The 18,665-nt window shown below is 40.6% G+C and overlaps 1 protein-coding gene across 8 annotated transcripts in view; it reads left to right on the forward strand.

Annotated features, from left to right (window-relative positions):
- Nucleotides 1-14,160: 14,160 nt before the first annotated feature.
- The window catches only part of SULF2 (sulfatase 2), a 238,962-nt gene continuing 234,457 nt past the window's right edge, over nt 14,161-18,665 (forward strand). For 4 of the 8 annotated variants that reach the window (XM_043495703.1, XM_043495702.1, XM_043495699.1 and 1 more), the window contains exon 1: nt 14,645-14,903. The gene's annotated coding sequence lies outside the window, so the exon portion shown is untranslated. Of the gene's footprint in view, nt 14,202-14,644; nt 14,904-14,923; nt 15,225-18,665 lie in introns of those variants that run through there. The other 4 variants (XM_038369009.2, XM_038369010.2, XM_038369008.2 and 1 more) reach the window with 2 other exon arrangements.

The raw sequence follows: 18,665 nt of genomic DNA on the forward strand, positions 1-18,665 counted from the left end.
GTTAGTTTCAGGTTTTTCAAGTTAGTCAAGTTTCTCTAGGTTTTGCTGTTTTACCAGATCAGACTGTTTTGCTATTTGAATAGCTGTGGCTAGGGTAAAGTCTGTCTTCAATTGTAGCTTCTGTGAAAAGTTTTTATCTGTTAACACAATAACCTGTCTTCTCTGATATTTTCATGTTTTGCATTCCCAGAATCACAGTTTTCAGCCAATGTATGGAGAACTCTCATAAAACATTTAACATTTCCCCCTGGTTCTTGAATTTTCTGATGAAAACATGTTCTTTCCTAAATCATATTTCTCTGAGGTATAAAGTATCAAAGTATCGAGTATCTCTGAGGTATCAAACATAGCCAGAACTCTTTCATAGTCATCGTTGTGACTGTCTTCAGTAAAGTCAAAGGATTTGAAGATATGCTCTTCCTGCTTCCCCATAGCATCAATTAAAGAAGATACCTGTATATCTCCAGTTTCTTTATGGAGTTTGTTTGGAATTCAAAATCTTGCAAAATAGTGCTTTCAGTCTGTCCCCTGTGAAGGTTTGTCAAATCTGAAGTTATTTGGGGCATTGAAGAGTGGTATATGCTTCTATGTTGATGAGAGCCTGCAAACTTTGTTGCAGTTCCTTCTGCCTGCAACCTTTACTGCTGTTTTCCTTCTGTTTCTGTTCTTAGTTAGCACTCCTTACACCTTGTCATGTTGCTCTGTACCAGGTATGGACTGGCTACAGAACTTGCTTATACACACCAGATGTCTTTATCATAAGACTCTTTAATAATTCAATACCAGCTATGGCTGGGGTGCATTTAAATAAGGTATTTTACACACAGTGCCATCTAGTGGCTGAACAATATAATAGTTTTCCATTACAGACTTGGTAACAGGGCTATAGAAGTCCCCTTAAGTATATGAAAGGTGCAGCACTGATTGGGGTGGTTGAACAATATGGGTCCTATTCTACAGTCCTTTTATTTAAATAATCTAAGATTGTTAGTTTGTTTCTAAGGGAGACTCCATTTTAAAAGACAATGGCTGAGATTCTCAGCTGTGTCTGAGCTGGAGGCCAAAGGTGGCTTTAAGCCAGCTCTACACCAGCCAGGGATTCCCTCAGACTGGGGAAATTTCAGCTGCCAATTTAGGGAAGCTTTATAGCCCCTTCTCAATGCAAAGGAGTTGGCATGTGACCCTGAATATTGCTCAATATTTTCTTCTAGCTAAAAGAATATTGTGATATTTATTAGAAATAAAAAAATCTTGGTGAAAGGTAGACAGGCACAAGTTGGAGTTCTATGTACAGGTGAATCATTAGGGGCCTAATAATCCCTTCTCTTGAACTTTTTATAATATTTTATATCTGTGTGTAGTGGACACAGAATGCTACTATTTTGATTAGCACTTCACTTATCCTTTGGGCTAACTTTGAGCACGTGCAAGACAGCAAAGAATCCAGATTAAAATATTTACTTTAACAAGAAATTTTATTTTCCTCTTCTCTCTTCTTGTTTTTATCACTCTTGCTATTTTTTCACTCTCCTCTTTCCCATTTTCATTGTGTGCTGCTTTTGTTCACAGTCTCACATAAGCTAAATGTAAACCCTACACAGTTACACTATCAGTGGAATGGAACCCTTTAGGTTCAATGGAATCAAAACAAGTCTGTCCATTTTGGAAGGAACTATGTCCAGCTCTCCTCTGATGGAATTAGAAAATCCTTCAGGAAAATCCTGAAGGAGGCTGATAACTTGTTCACAGCATAAACATACAGATCAGGACTTCTCTGGTTATATTAGATCAGGTGTATATTGTTCACAAACACAGATTTATGGCCAGCAACAAGATCTTGCTGCATGTTAAAAGAGCAACAAAATTCTTGCTTATAAACATGCTGTGTTAGCATTAAAGAAAAGAATGGAGGGAAAAATTACATGAGCTCTGGAATGGAATAATCAAGTACTTTTGGTGCCATTGGGATTTCTCCTTTAACCTTATATGTTCTTTACATGAGCAAGACTTTATTATTTGGAATCACCAAGAGGGAAATGAAACCACTGCACATGGGCTTGGATTGACCTGAAGAGCCTACATCATGTCAAACCTCAGGGAACTTGGAGAGGAGATTTTCGGCAGTCAGTTACACTGACACAGTGTCCTGCTGCTATAAAAAGACAGTATTTTTAAAAAATTGTAGCACACCAGAGCATGGAGAAGCTGAAAGGTCAGACACCTGAACTCCAGAGTACAGCTGATTTGGCTATAGTGACATGGTGGTGCCTAACGTTTAAAATGCCATCTGGAAAAATCTTTGGATTGTGTTACTTTATATTATCCAGCACTGAGGTACCACAGTGGATGTGGCATAAGAAATAAAAGATATCTAGGCTTTTAAAACCACATTTTCAAAAGAGAATGCAATGGATGCAGCTCAAAAATGCACATGTACCCACTGAATATGTTCAGCCGGCCATTGTCAATGTATATTTGTGGGTTTTTACAGATGTGCTAATAGCACATAGATTTTTGCAGGCACACCTTCAGTACCCTCATTTTGACAGTAATTGTTTAAGAATTGGTAGTCATGACTTTGGAATTCTAATGATTAAAGAGAAGCAAGTGTGGGAATTGGACAATTAGCTTATATGTCACTCTTTCCCATGTTATATTTTTGCCTGTCACCCACAGAAAATACAGAGGCAAGCAATGCAATATACCTGACTGAAATATAATGCAATTTTGTTTAGATGCAATTCACCATTGTGTTCTGTTCTCCTATGCATGGTTCTCTGAAATAGTTAAAAGAAACCTGTAACCAGACTGGTCAGGCATAAGGCTGAAAGTTCAAAAAATAAGAAGTACTTGGCAGAAGTAAAATGTTATTGGAAACTTATTTTTAATTACTATGGTATGCTGGATTGTGCAGTTTTCCTTCAAACTGCCTGTCACAAATCAAAATGCTTCATTTATGTAACCTTCTCATTTAGTGTTTGTTAATGATTTGTAGTAGTGTTTACACACCCAAAAATAGTCCAGAAAGTGTCACAAGCCTTTATGAGATCCCTGAATAATGGATTTGGCATTTGTGTCTCTTCAATAGCTGAAAAACATATAAAATCACATGTAACTAGACAACTTCCTATAGGCTACAATCTGAGAAGGCTCAAAATCAGGGCATGTTAGGAATGAACTTAAATCCCCCTTCCAGTTGCTCCTAAAAACTTGTTGCCTTCTTTGGCCAACCTTCCAGAAGTATATTATGAATTGGGTAGTATCCTTTCAATAGTTTGTAAGCCATCTAGGGGCCCTCTCTGTCTTCTGTGTTTCAACCCTGCCAGAACAGTACTGTATGTATGTAACTAGGCCTTGCATGTTGTATGTAGTTAATAACCATGATTATTTGGCCCAACTGTGCCCATGTGGTTCATTCATATTACACATTTGTTGTGTAACAAAAAAAAGAAACAGCACTTACGTGGCTGACCTCCACCCCAGCCTTCTTTCCTGACACTGTCTACGAAGAGTAATACGTTACATTTAGTTTTACTTTAAAAATTTACAATATAAAAATAACCAGATCTATATGTTATCACAAACACATCCCATGACTCAAGAATGCTGTAACTCTCTGGTTCTCCCTTACCCTTCCTCATTCGTTTTTGTTATTGCTGTTATTGTTATCGTCCATTGCTGTCTTTTGTCTTATTTTATGGACCAATCCTGAATATGTAAACTCCAGTACAAGCAATGGGCGCTCCTGTCTGAAAGGGTGCTCAGCGCACTGAATGATGTGCCCTTGTATTATAATTTCCATCTGGTAAGGACTGTAATTTTCTGTTCGTCTGTAAAGCCCTACATGCTGCTATAGCACTAAGGAGATAAATACGCATTATTACAAATCATTAACTGCTTTAGGTTCTGCCAGGTTGTGTTGGCTACATAGGAAGAACATAAGAGTTATTTTTAAAGGTAAAAAGCAAAATTTTAGCCAAGCTATGCTCCCTATGGATGCTGTGTTAGTGTGGAGAATGTACGGAACTAACTCTCGCTGTGTAACTTTTGGAGGATGGCAGAATACTATTAAATATGCAGTATGTTTATGACTGTAATATTTTAAAAAGGATCCCATGTAGTAAATAATAATTGAGGAAGTAGTTGAACTGGGAAATATAGCAGAAATTTGTAAGTTTGCAGGATGTGCTAGACAAAGTGACATTTACCTGCTTCAAACCCAGATTTTACTCTGGGAAACTTCCACCTATTTCAGTGGGATTTTGCTTGGGTGAGGAATGAGTTAAAAGTGAACAATGTCCGAGGCATTTAGCCCACAATGCAGTTTCTTTCATAACAACCATATAATGAAACCTCCGGGTGGTTTCTTATTTGCAGCTCCTTCTTTCTAGAAGCAGCACTGCTAAGCCTCTTCTCCCCTTCCCCCCACATTTGTAGACTTGTCTCCCTGCCAAAGAACGTTAAAACAATGCTTTAAAATTCATACGGTTAAGGCCTATAGCATGTGATGTCACTGCAGTGGCAGCAGAATTCTTTTATTATCATCTCTTTAAACGAGAAGAAAGCTATTAAAATCTTTGATCATTTTCTGATTCTGCACATCAACATGCCATGGAGCAAGAAGAGCTCAGCATGGGATTGTACACTTACATTCTGCCTAAAGAAGAACGTACACAAAAGAGGGCATGTTATTATGGTGTCTCATTTGTGCCAGATATTTGTTTTACGCTTGGGAATCTGACTTATATCCAAAGCTGGCTTGACATAAACCGAACACTTGCCCATACTTTTAAAAGACATGTTTATATGGAGACCTATTCATTAACATAAGGACTGTTAACAATATTTGCATTTATACTATATCTATATCTCTAAAGGGCTTAAAATCTGTATCAGAGTATCCATCTGTTTTTAACTTCTGGCCCCTAGCAAACAAAAAACAATTTAAATACCCTCCAGCCTAGGAGATTCAAAGTTTGGATCCCTATATACAGTAGAGATGTGCCTAAGATGCACAGTTCAGGTATGGATCCTGATTTTAAGCCCACACATGTTGTGGGTGGGTGATTTTTTTACTTGGGTTTTTGGATTGCTAGGGGCCAGCAGCTAAACACAGATGTGATCCTAGTTTGCATTTCAAGCCCCTTAAATCTCAGGGGGTGTCTGGATTTAGGGTTTTGGTTTAGGCTCAGTGCTAACAAACGCACCTGAAGTATATAAGCAGGATATGCCTTGGTAACACAGGCGGCATAATCTTATTTATTCTTGTTTAAATGTTTAAACTTAGTTTGAGTTAGGGCATCTAAAAATAGGAGCTTATTGATGGTGGGCAGGGAGTTTGGTATTAAACACAAATTGCCCTCTTTATGCTGATGACTCCAGGTTCTATCCAAACCTAAACCTTCTATCTAAAATTTGGTCTGTCTCGGCCATGTCCTTCTGAATGTCTAGCCATCAGCTCAAGCTCAACATGGCTAAAACAGAGTTCCTAATCTCTCACACACCCCAAGCCCTTCCTGCTACCTCCATTCTCTATTTCTGTGGACACTACCACCATTTGGTCAGTCACTCCGGCCTGTAATCTGAGTGTCATCCTTGACTGGGGCATCCCTCCAGGTCCTCAGATCCAGGCTATATCTAAATCTTGCAAATTCTTTCTGCATAACATCTCTAACATATGACCTTTCTTATCCAGACACACAGCTAGAACTCTTGTCCAAGCTGTCATCATCTTGCACTTCAGTTACTGCAGCATCCTTCTCTCTGGCCTTGACAAATGCAATCTTGCCCCACTTATATTCTTTCAGAATGCTGCTACAAAGTTAAAGTTCATAGTCCATCACTTTGACCACGTCACCCCTCTTTGCACAGACTAACCCTTCTCTATCACATCAAACATAAGCTGTTTATATTTACTTCTAAGGTCCTTCAGAGTCAATCCCCACTCTGCCTATCATCTCTCATTCTCTGACAAGTTGTCGACTCCTGCCTCCGATTAGCCTATAATACCAGCCTCTGTTGCCCACTTCTTAAATATTCAAACAAGCACCTTCATGCTTTCTCCCATGCTTCCCCTGATAGTTGGATGATGCTCCCCTTAAGCATTCACAAATCTTCCAGTCCCTCCTTAAAACATTCCTTTTCAGTGATGCCTACCAAAATACTTGACAACCATTAGGCTGTTACTGTGCTGAGACCACTGTCTATCATGCTGGTCAGTATTGTCTCATTGTTTCCTTGGGTTCCCCCATCTGTAGTCTCTACCCTCTTGTCTTAGGCTGTAAGCTCTTTGGGGCAGGGACTGTCTCTTTGTTCTGTGTTTTACAGCCCCTGGCACAATGAGGTCCTGGTTTATAACTAGAGCTTCTAGTAATATAATAAATAATAATAAAAGATGAGGAATATGTAGTTTACTTTAGTACATTTGCAGATTGCATTCTATTGGTGAATATATCAGATACAACTGTAATGGCATCAGAGTTGTGGCAGAAGACTTATAGGTAAAATGAGAAAGTTTCCCTATCTAGGGCCCAATCCTGCATGCCCTCTGAGCACAAAAATCCCACTGAAGTCTGCATATTGAATACTGCAAGACTGGTGCCACTGTGGAAAGAGCCATATAGTGGGCAAGATACATGAATGTGCAACATACAGATATACTCCGTGCATATCCAATAAATGCTGTACATATACACATATGTATATATAGCAGGTGAATTATAGTAATTTCACAATTACTGCATGAGACTGCAGTAAATCTTGTGATATGGTTTGACAAGACTATTTCAGTCCCCTTGTGCAAAAGGAAGTCGTCAATCATAAGATCTTAAGATTTTGTGGCAAATTTCAAGGTGTTATTTGACCTTTCTCATAAAAGCTACACTTGAAGCATGTCACTCCTGCATGCACATTGCGTACGTGCATAGAGATATGATCTATTGGTACTATCATAATTTTGTGACTCTAGTGAAATTACAGAACATCATTAGAATGAAGAAGACAGTGCTGAGTGTTTTTTCAGTCTTTAGGGGTTCATTTATGCTGTAATAAATTCCATATTGCCATCTGAAAGGTGGAATCTAAACACTGTAATACAGTAATATTGAAGTATTTGTTTTGCTTCCTCTTTTCCTTGGCTGAAATGCCAGCAAGGGAGTATTTTTCTGCTTGGCAGGCAGCCAGCAGTTTCCCAGTAAATAATATGAACCCTGTCCTGCAGACTAAAGCTGTACATCACTTCAGAAAACGTCCAGGCCCCTGGAGAGCTCAAGGAACCCTGGCTTACAAACTGTGTCTGGAGAAGATTCTTTTCCCAGCAACTTGCCACATTTTAAAACTATGTAAGGTTTGCTTTCCTCACCTCTTTCTTCCCTCGCCCCCACAAAAAATGACTCCTTATACTCCTCATCCTTACTAATCATTATGATCTTTTCCCTCCTCTTCCAGTGTGAAGACAGAAAAAGATTGGCCACTAAGACCCAGAAAAAGAACCCTCAGTAGCTGCATCCTAGCAAGGCTGGGCCAAATCTAACCCCCATCCACATTCATGTTGGTACCTCTCTCTTGTGGTGACAGGTACCAACTTAGTAGCTGCAGACAGCCTGCCTACCCACCTGCTCAGTCAGTCTCAGACAGTGACATCGGCAGGGATTGGTTGCAGTTGATGTAGTTATTTTGGTTTTTGGTAATTGTGGTGTCATGAGTAGACTCCTAACATATCCGAGAAAGTCTTTTGAGATCATTCAGGCCATTCCTCTGCAAAGGCAGTGTAGAGTCCTTCAGCAGAGGGTATATGAATACTAAATTGATATCAGAGCAACACTAAAGGTAAGGCCATGAAAGCAATCGATTCTAAACCTCTATCCCTTAGAAGATGAAAATATTCTAAACCTCTATCCCTTAGAAGATGAAAATATATATATATACAATATATATATATTTTCATCTTCTAAGGGATAGAGGTTTAGAATCGATTGCTTTCATGGCCTTACCTTTAGTGTTGCTCTGATATCAATTTAGTATTCGTATACTAAATATTTGATATCAAGACTGACAATCCAAGTGGCTACATACATACATATGTGGATGCCCTGGGCAGGAAAAGGGAACTCCTACACCATGAAGGTCACAGTTACATGTGACTTATGCTGGCTTCTGTTTGAAAACTGACACAAGAAACTTCAAGTTTAAGATGAACAGAAGTGGACAGATCCTGTCTGCTTCTGCACAGGTGCAAAAGTGGGTAGGGGAAAAGTGGTGGTGTATGTGTAGGGGGCAACAAGAAGAAGCCTGGTGCTTGTGCTTCTTGTTTGCAAGCTGTAGGGGAGCAATAATTTTGGCCAGATAGGCAATACACCTCAAAGAGAGGTGGGCTTATTGAGGTAGATAATCAGGGTGATATTCACCTCTGGCACCTCCAAAAAGATTTAAGAGCCACTCCTAAGTCTATTCTCTGCAATTTCCCAGGCAAAATGCTTCCAGCAGCTGCTGCTTCAGTGTTGCACCTCTGCACACATTCCCAACCCACAGCATAGCTCAGATTTTAAAAGCCACAAAAGAGCCCAACTGTTTAGTGAAAGGATTGCATGCTTGCATGGACTTGAACACAGAATAGATTAATTAATCAATGTTTGCAAAGCCCTTTGAAACTGAAAAGTGCTGTAGGAGTTACAGATTGTTATTACTGAACACTTCCCAGTTAGCACTGAAGTTACAATGCCTTTGCCCATACATGTTCCCAAGAACTAGATGGGAAACATGAGGCTGCAGTTGCTGACAATCACAATCATCAAAGGATATGTGAGGGCAGAAAGTGTCCTATAGCTATCCTTACAAGGAAAGACTTATCTTGAAGTCAAGTTGGCAACTGTCTTATCCTCCAAGGTCTGTAGACAGCTGCTTCCTCATGTACTTGTAACATGTTGTTGTTTTTTTCAGCTAACATACAGTTACCAGTTGCCAGAAAGTGATGTGGCCCTATGGGGGGAACACAACAGTTCGCTTATCTACTGGCACTTTCAGCAGTTAGCACTGTCCATCAAGCATTTTTGCCTTCTCAAAAGGCAGGACCCAAATGGCATCCCATGTTGTTTCCATTCTGCTTTCTCTGAGAATGAATTTGCTTCCTTAAGTAAACTTACTACACTAGAAGAAAAGGAGTACTTGTGGCACCTTAGAGACTAACAAATTTATTAGAGCATAAGCATCCGATGAAGTGAGCTGTAGCTCACGAAAGCTTATGCTCTAATAAATTTGTTAGTCTCTAAGGTGCCACAAGTATTCCTTTTCTTTTTGCGAATACAGACTAACACGGCTGCTACTCTGAAACCTGTTACCACACTAGCTAAATCTAGGCTAGGGTCTTGCAACACACCAAACACCTTCACTTTCTTTAACAGTCATTACTAGTGTGAAAGGAAACTTCATTTCCCACAGTTTGCAAAAGGCATTAGGTTTCAAATATATCTGCCTTATCTTCACAGAAGCATAGTTCTCTTAGAATTGGGGCATTTTTCTGATGATCAGTATACTAGGTTTTGCATTTGTTCTTCTCTCTCTATTTTATACAGAAAAGCCTGAGCTGCAATAGTCATACATCTTCGTCCCTCACAAAAACGTCTGGAAATGTTCAGATCTGGTGTTTTAGGTTGGCTCAACCTGAAAAAAGCCAGCTGTAAAATTCAGAACTGAATCCAAGTTTAGATTACAAAATGCCCCCAAATTTGATGGGGCATTTGGATCTGGGTTTTTGTTTTGGGTTCACTGCTAATACCCAGTTTCTGTAACTTGATAGTATATGTTTATTGGTCAAGGCAGTTGGCAGGTACAATCATATGTGAAGACTTTAGAAAAACATTTGATTGATATAGCTGATGCATATCAATAATTCTTTTCAAATTTACAGAGAAGTCATCAATATCTTTCTTTGCATTTCTGTGAACTGTGTATGAACTTGAAGGGGAAACTTGTACAATGACTACATAAAACACACACACGAATCCTTGTTGCTGGTACTGACTTTCAAATGCCCGTTAAAAACAAAATTCCAAATGCTAAGATTTTGTGTGTGAATGTGTGCGTGAATGGCAAGAGGTGTTCTTTTCCTGATGACTGGGTCCTGCAGAACATCTGCCGCACATGGAAACAACACCAAAATAACACTTGCTTGAATAGTTTTCTTTGGAGATTTCAGATTCTGTTCTCTATAAGATGCTATTAATTAGGCACTGAACTCTTTTGAATGAACAAAATATAAAGCTTTTCATAGATACATTGCTCTTTACTCTGAATACAGGGGAGGACTGTTTATTCTTGCTGCACAGTCTTTGGTCTCATGAACTGTAATTGCTTACAGCTTTACCTCTGTGCTTACTGATAATGCATTGCTTGACCAATTAGTGAAATCAGCTCATTCTTCATTCTAAGAGACTTTCAGATAGGATCTTAGATGTGTCTTTGAAGATTTTGAGATGTTTGTTAAGAACAAGGATCATGTTTAACATCCCTTTTAACTCTCTGTATGATGGCTTAATCAGAGCTTTTAAATAATATTGATTGTCAAGTGTTTGCTGCCCACAATGAATCAGGAGATAATTAATATCAATTATGATTAACAATGATTAGTGATGTATGAAGAGATTATTTACTAGTGCATATATGTCTAAATACATTAACAAGGTTATTAATAATACTTTGCACTTATATGCACTTTTTCATTTAAATACTTTTATTTCCAGTTTCACAGATAGGAAACTGATGCACAGACAGGTTAAGTAAGTTACCCAAGGTCACAGCAGTCTAACAGAAGAGATTGGCCACTGCATCAAAGAGCTCTAGTTTTACTCTGCCTGGCATGGTGATGTTGTGGATTCTCCATGCCTGGATTGCATTAATACAATATGTGATACTGATGAATTATTCAGGGAGAAAGTTCATATTTCTTCATGCCACATGTTTTCAATCCTTAAAACTAAAGAGCTGTAGAAACCTAAGTAAATGATCATGGGGAAAGAATGTACACTGAAAACAAGCTAAGAAACTAACTTTGCAACACGCATTTTACTTGCTAGGTATATGGCTTTTTAGAGAAAAAGTTTAAAACATTAAGCAAAAAGTTTAACAGAACAGTAGATTTGTGGGTAAAACAGTGGATTGGGACTCTACATATCTACTACAGACTTCCTGTGTATGACTTTTGGCAAGTCATTTAACCTGTCTGTATCTCAGTGCCCAGTCCTCTGCTTGTATGTATCCGATGCATCCGATGAAGTGAGCTGTAGCTCACGAAAGCTTATGCTCTAATAAATTTGTTAGTCTCTAAGGTGCCACAAGTACTCCTTTTCTTTTTGCTTGTATGTTGTATCCTTTTCTTCCCTCCTTTGTCTGTCTTGTCTATTTAGAATGCAAACAATTCAGGATGGTGAGTATCTCTTACCATGTGCGTATCAGCAGTTAGCCCAATGGGGCTCTGACATAGTAATAATAGTAAAAGCCACAGAGTGGTAAGACAGACTATGGCACTACATTGGCGCAGCTGCACCACTGTAGCGCATCTGGTGAAGATGTACTATGCCAATGGGAGAGATCTCCCATCGACATAGTGCCAGTGTGGATAGTGCTTAAGTTGACGTAACTTGCATTTCTCAGGGGAGTGTCTCTTTCACACCCCTGAGCAACATAAGTTACATCAACTTAAGCGGTAGTGTAGACCAGCCCCATGTCTCACAAGGTAAAAACAGGTTAGGTAAGAGAGGTATATGGGAATAATGAACAATTGGGAGTAGGCTTGCAAACTGCATGGAAGACATTGATATTTTGTAATTTTACTAACATAATACAAGGCCAATTTCTGTTCTCAACTGCCAAAAAATCAACAGGAGTTTGTCATGCATATCTGAGGACAGAATTTCATCATTCGGAGTCTCACCAAATAAATGCAATCTGTTTAGTTTCAGAGTAGCAGCCGTGTTAGTCTGTATTCGCAAAAAGAAAAGGAGTACTTGTGGCACCTTACAGACTAACAAATTTATTAGTGCATAAGCTTTCGTGAGCTACAGCTCACTTCATCGGATGCATCCGATGAGGTGAGCTGTAGCTCACGAAAGCTTATGCTCTAATAAATTTGTTAGTCTCTAAGGTGCCACAAGTACTCCTTTTCTTTTTGCGAATCTGTTTAGTGTCTCTCAAAATCACAAAGGTATTAGTAAATTTTTATATCTAACCTGTGCTGAGACCTTAAGAACATAAGAATGGCCATACTGGATCAGACCAAAGATCCATCTTGCCCAGTATTCTGTATTCTCACAGTGGCCAATGCCAGATGCTTCAGAAAAAATGAACAGAACAGGTAATCAAGTGACCTTCTATAGCAGTGATTTTCAACCTGTGGTCCGTAGACCCCTGGGAGTCTGCAGACTAAGATCTCCAAAGGGATCCACACCTCCATTCAAGTTTTTCAGGAGTCTGCAAATGAAAAGAGGTTGAAAACCACTGTTCTATAGCAATGTTTCATCCCTCAGTAGGTAACAGGTACATGCCACTTTGAGAAAATGCCTGCCTACCAGTAATAAAATATTATGCCTATTACTATAAACATTACTGCAGTAGAGTGAGGATTGAGTAAACCATTTGGCTTAGTTTCACTCATGATACTTTTTCTGCTAAACAGGACTGAAACCTGTTGGTCTTCTAGACAGAGTGCAGTCAAGAGCTGGGATAATGTGGGTGTCAGTGAGAGTGAACGAGCTTTAAGATGTAGACTGGTGTCACTAGTACAGGAATCCAAAAAAGCATTTAAAAAAAAAAGAAGGGGGGATATTTTTGTACCCGATTTGGATCTCACTTGTTCTTGTTGTAAAATTTAAAACCAGAGTCAAAGTTAATTAAGTTGCTCTGGATTTCCACTGCTATAAGTGAGTTCAGAATCTGGCCCTTTGTTTTTAAACATTGCACCCAGGACTCAATATCTTTTGGTAGTTGTGTAACATTTATAATAGATATTTATTTGTTTTGCTTAATTCCACAACAGGCAGCACAAGGAAATACAAGCCTGTTTTATTATCTTTAAATTGTTTAAAGCCGCAAAGAATTTGCATAATTCTCTTGACTGTTCTTTTGTAAAAAAACTGAACCTGGTACTGTGTAAAGGGCAAAATTCACTGCCCAGATCCCATGGGTTTTGTGTGGAGAAGCAGATGGAATGTAGGGAATGGCATAAAAAAATCAAAAGAAGTAAAGCCCCCCAAACTGGGGCAGGCCCCTTAAAGTAAAACTTACTTAAAGACAAAATTTTAAAAGATCCATTTTTCTTTATGTATTGTTTTCTTCTTCTCCTGGTCCCCATACAGTTAATTTCTGTAAGGAGCATGCATAAAACAAATGAGAAGCCACAGAGGAACTAACAAGAGAGAGGGCTCACGTACACACTTAATATCTGAACCTGCCACTGCATTGATCAAAACAAAAACCCAAAATGAGGGACTCTACATAAATTATGCAGACAGCTTTTTTTTAATGGAGGATTTGTCTTCTAAAAAGTAACACTTTCTCTGGACTCACTTTCATGATTCAGCATCTCTCCCATAGAGCTAATTTGCAATGCGGGAGAGTAGTAAATATACGCTGACTGGACCTTTGCTCACAACTTTTAAGGTTAAAAAATGCAGAAACCCTTAATGCTGTGTGAAAGATACTCTTGAAGCAATTTTACCAGTACTGCAGAACCCTGAGATTTTGGGAGCATCCTCTCCACATGAAATCACCAAAGTCTAGCTATGTTTGGATAAACTTTTGCTGTGTGCTTATTCAAACCTAGGGTAAATCTCTGCTCACTCTAATACCAGGTGTTGGTCTTTGCCACATGATACGGGCCCTATTTTTTGGGGGAGTAGGTAATTTAATTAGTTCAGGGCCTGGTTCTTGTTCTCTCTGGAGTAGAGAGGGTGAGGCACAAGATACAATTCTTGTTTAGTCCCTTTTCCCCTCCCCACCCCGCCTTGTGCAAGGCTAAGCACTAGACTAGCATAACAAGTGATCACAGGAGGCAGTGCAATTAGGCCAGTTGACACTAGTGAGGACTATGATTTCACTGGCCATTTGCTCAGGTGATTGCAGTTACAAGGTGCATATTAGCACAGGCTTCCTTGTACTTTTAATTGCCCTTCCACCTGCTAGGCTTCTTCTTCAGTCCCCCTATCCCGCATGTATGTGTATGTTCAGAAAAGTTCCTACCCCAAAGCACCCCTGGGGATCAGGGGAGATACAGGAGGGAGAGGGAGAAAGAAAGAGGAGTGATGGGAGGGGGAAGTAGACACCAAGTGGGGTAGGAAAACAGGGTGTAATGGGGGGGCAGAGTGGAACTGGGGCGTCATGGGGGGCTGGGATTGGAAGCGGAGCAGCTGAGGGAAGAGAGGTCTGGGATAATGAACAGGGGAGGAAAAGCCGGGGACAATAAGGGGAAACGGGGGGGGGGGGGGTCCTCATTCTACAGCCCCGCCCACGCCCTCTCCCCGCTGCTGCAGGCCGGCCGGCCGCTGGGCCGGGGGTGGGGATGTCGCCTCAGCACCCCGGGCGGGGAGGCGCCGCCAGGGCAGCGCGTGGAGGAGGCGCCTTGCAACGGATGGGTAAAGGCGGCTCCTCATTGAGTCCCGCATTGGCCGGCGGCGGCGGCGGCCGAGCGAGGCGCGGGGGAGCCCCTCGCAGGGAGGGAAGGAAGGAGGCGGGCGCGGCAGCTGTGTGGTCCTGCAGGCAGCGGCGCGGACCACCCCCAAGCCCTGCTCGGGGAGGCGAGGCGAGGCGAGGCGGCTGCCTGCCCCCAAGGGCCGGGGGAAGCTGGAGGTCGCTGCCCTTGCTGCGTCCCTGAGCCCCTCGGGGCCGTCGCTGGCCGTCTCTCCTCCCCCGGCGCAGTCAGTAAGCTGCTCTTCGCCTGCGGCGCCGGGGCCGCCGGGGTGGGAGCGGGGTGAAGAAGTTGACGGGTCTTTCCGCGTCTGGGGACCCGGCTCTTCAACGGCTGCATTTGCCTTCTGCGTGCACTTGAGGCAGAAGAGTCAGGGCGGCTGATTCCTGGGTCCAGCGCTGAACTGCTTCTGGCGGCGTGAGCTGCAAAAACGGGGGCGCAGCAGAGCCCAGTGCCCGGTCAGGACGCAAACCCGTGCAATCCCTGAGGCTGCAAGAGGGTCCCCGTCAAAAGGACGCTGTCCTCTGATTGTGAAGGATCGGTGCCCGTTGTAAGTAATTATTCGCCGTTCTCCTCCTCCAGCGTGCTTAACGGAAAGGGAGGGAGGTTTCTTACATGGGGAAACCGAGATGCAGTGAAGGGACTCGCCCAAGGTCACACAGCAAACCCCGGGGGGTTGCGCTGGATTAGGTGCTCGGGTAGAGTAATGTGGGCTGTATTGAAAACTTTGATTCCTAGTTCTGTGCTCTAACTGTTAAACCACGCTGTGAGATGACTGCTGGAAGAATACATTTTTGTGAAGTAGTTTTCTGAAGCATTGTGTATAGGCATGAAACCATGGACAGAGTGCAATGCCAGTTCTGTGGCTCATCTCCTCCAGGTTTGCTCTTTTTACTATCTGGTGGTAAGTATTAGGCTCCATAAACAAGGACACAAGCCACTGAAGAAAGAACCATTGTTTTTTTTCTTTCTTACTCACTATCACCAGGCATTTTAGTGCCTCTTACACTGAATGTTTTTCCCCCAAACATTTTAAAATACCCTAGAATTTAATACAACCAGGAATTCAAAGGCCATTACAAATTACAATAGTTTCTTGTTGTTCATAGCTCCCTGGCCATTTGCACAGTAATTCAGACAAGCCTAAACTACAATTCCCTAATCCTGAATCTAGCTATTTTATGTCCTCAAGCTGCCAATTTCTGATCTCCTCAGTTAGCATTTACTCTTGGTATGTAACTTCATCCTTGGCTTCAGTTTGGTCCCTTGTCACATGGAAGCAAAGCTGAGACCTACTGACGCTTGGAAGAGTGGTGTCTCCTTATGTTGAAACTTGCTGTCATGGGCACTCAAGCCAGTTTGTGACTCTAGATGTCCAGTCTAAAGTGGCTACCTGCCAGAGCCCAAGTTAAAGATGCTATGGCTCAGTTGATGATGCTGGATGCTTCAGAGATAGGAGGAAAAAACAACACAAGACAACTGCAAAAGCTTTTAACATGAGGGAGAAAATATTCCTTTCAGATCTTCAAAGGTGGTGATGCGACACACTGGAGCATGAGATTCACTTGCCTTTTTAGCAGTTTTAGCTTGCATAATGGCCACTAACTACTGCAAATCTCATTCTTGTCCTTAACGGAATCCAGTCATTACCCTTTATTTCATGTTGTGGGGTAAAAAGCATCTAATGAGATTTCATTGTATTAATTATTTTGTATACCTCAAAGTTTCCTCTGATTCCTCCCTTATTCAGGCTAAATAATCCTAGTCTACTCTATATAAGAACCCTTCCCCCCGCCCCAAACTTCTTACTAGCCTTTCCCTTTATCCAGTAGTAATTATTTGCCTGTCACAGTAGATAGGTACAAAATGGCTTGTGCAACGAACCTTACTTTTATAATATAGAATATATTTTCACAGAATTTTGTGGAATTTTTAATGTATATTCTCCTTCTGTCAAAATTTCTTGAAATAATTCACACGCTCCCTTTACCCAGCACTAGGGTTCTCAGGTACTTCCCATCTACATCTAGTGGGTAAAATCTGGCTCTGCATACTGTTCTCTGATCACTACCTAACTACTATTTGCACCTTATGGTTGGCATGTGTAACCTCAATAGTGCAAGAACGAGCTATTTTTGTTTTCTCATTTCTCAACTTTGCTTCCCATAACTCCTCAGGAAGCCATTGCTTGCACACAAAAAGCAATGCCAGAGCTAATGTACAAAGAGCAAAGAAGTCACCATCATCACCTCATTCGCTTATGTTCCTGGTACAGATGAGAATAGGCAATACAGAATGGCATGCTCATTTAACAGGGCATTAAGTTACTTATGGAACCAAGGGGGAAGAGAATTTTGATCAAGTGCGCTGGGGAAACCCATGGTTATGAAAAGTGCTCCCTGTGACTTTTAATGACTTCTACATTCTCATCTGCAGTATCTTTAATTGTAGAGATAGTCAGGAACTTTTTGAAATATGTTCATAGAAATATTTAGTTTCATCAACACCAAAACATTTTGCAAAGATATATCCATTTCAACGAAGGTTTTGTCAGGACAGTTTATCAGGTCCAGTGTGGACTTTTGAGAGGAGGTGGGGAGAGACTGACCTATTTGATCTAAAGTGTCAAAATGTCTGTTTTCAGTTTCCCAAAAACCCTTCTAAAGGTTTTAGGTTTGTTTCACCATGGAATGAAAATGAATTTTGAAACCTTGAAAGTTGTTGTGAAAAGAATTTGTCTTCCTGCCAGCACTACTTAATAGATTTGAAATAGTTCTTGTTTTTAAAGTGTAGCAGTTTCCAGTGTTTTTGGTGTTCTTTGGTCTCCTAGTGTACAGAAAATATAGTGTATAGAGAAACCTGCAGAGATGAGGCAGGTTTGATAAGAGAGCACTGAAGATAACTGTCAACTAATAGTCTTTGTATGGGGGGAGAAGATGTAATTTGAGGTGTTTTATTTTACAGTCTGAGTTGTTTAAATAAAATGTTATCACTTGAAATTAGCTTCAGACTTGTACTGTTGTTAGTTTCAAAACCTTTCTGTAAAGAATATTAAAGTTATGCAAGTCTGAACAACAATTGAGAAAAGAATTGTTGCATTCACTTTTGAATAAGCAGGAAGGTGTTTGCTCCTGTTATAGTTTGGTAAATTAGAGATTTTATTACAATTTCTTCTAAGGAATCATGCCTAACTTCCAGTGCTCACATAGGCAAATGAAAAATCTATGCACATTTTGAGTGGTCCCAAGTGGTTGCTTGTTTGGGATCCTGATCTGTACACACTGATGCCTACCTTTGTGTGTATGTTGCCATAATCATTTGGAGCTTTGGAGACGCATCTTATTACAAGATCACAAAATAGAATCGTGTGAGTGGCACTGAAATTGTGCCCTAGATGTCAATTGAACAGCTTAACTCTTAACCCTGAATAAAACTTTTATGTACTTAAACAAACAACCAAAATCCCACCAAATATCTGTTCCAGATAAAAGTTACTTTTCATTTGCTAAGCCCCAGTGAACAGGATTTTCTGTAATGATAAATATTGATGAGCTTGCACCTCACCAGTCTGGAACATTGGCTGGCTTCTCTGCGGGTTGGTTCTGATGTGAATTTGGTTTTGGTGCCTAGCAGGAATATATGTGTGAGGGGAGGAAAAATAAATAACAGTACTACAAAAGATCTAACTACCCTGCTTGTAGGGAACATAAGTATAGAGGGAACTCTGTTTTAAAGCAGGTTGAAAGTTATGAAGCTATTATTTGCTTATTTTTTGTACAGTTCCCAAAAGTGTGTATGGTGCCATTGTAGTACAGATAGACAGTTCCTGCCCTGGCTTTAACCTAATTTTAGACACGAACAACCAATTGGAATAACAGAATGGTATGTGGCAGGAGATATTGGTATACTGATGTCTCTCCCCTGAAATTTCAGTTATAACCACAAAGATGTTCTGTGGGACATGCAAAGAGTCTCTAGTAACATTCTCTTG

The sequence above is a fragment of the Dermochelys coriacea genome, chromosome 13, assembly GCF_009764565.3.
Source record: "Dermochelys coriacea isolate rDerCor1 chromosome 13, rDerCor1.pri.v4, whole genome shotgun sequence".
In the NCBI taxonomy this organism is placed as follows: domain Eukaryota; kingdom Metazoa; phylum Chordata; order Testudines; family Dermochelyidae; genus Dermochelys; species Dermochelys coriacea.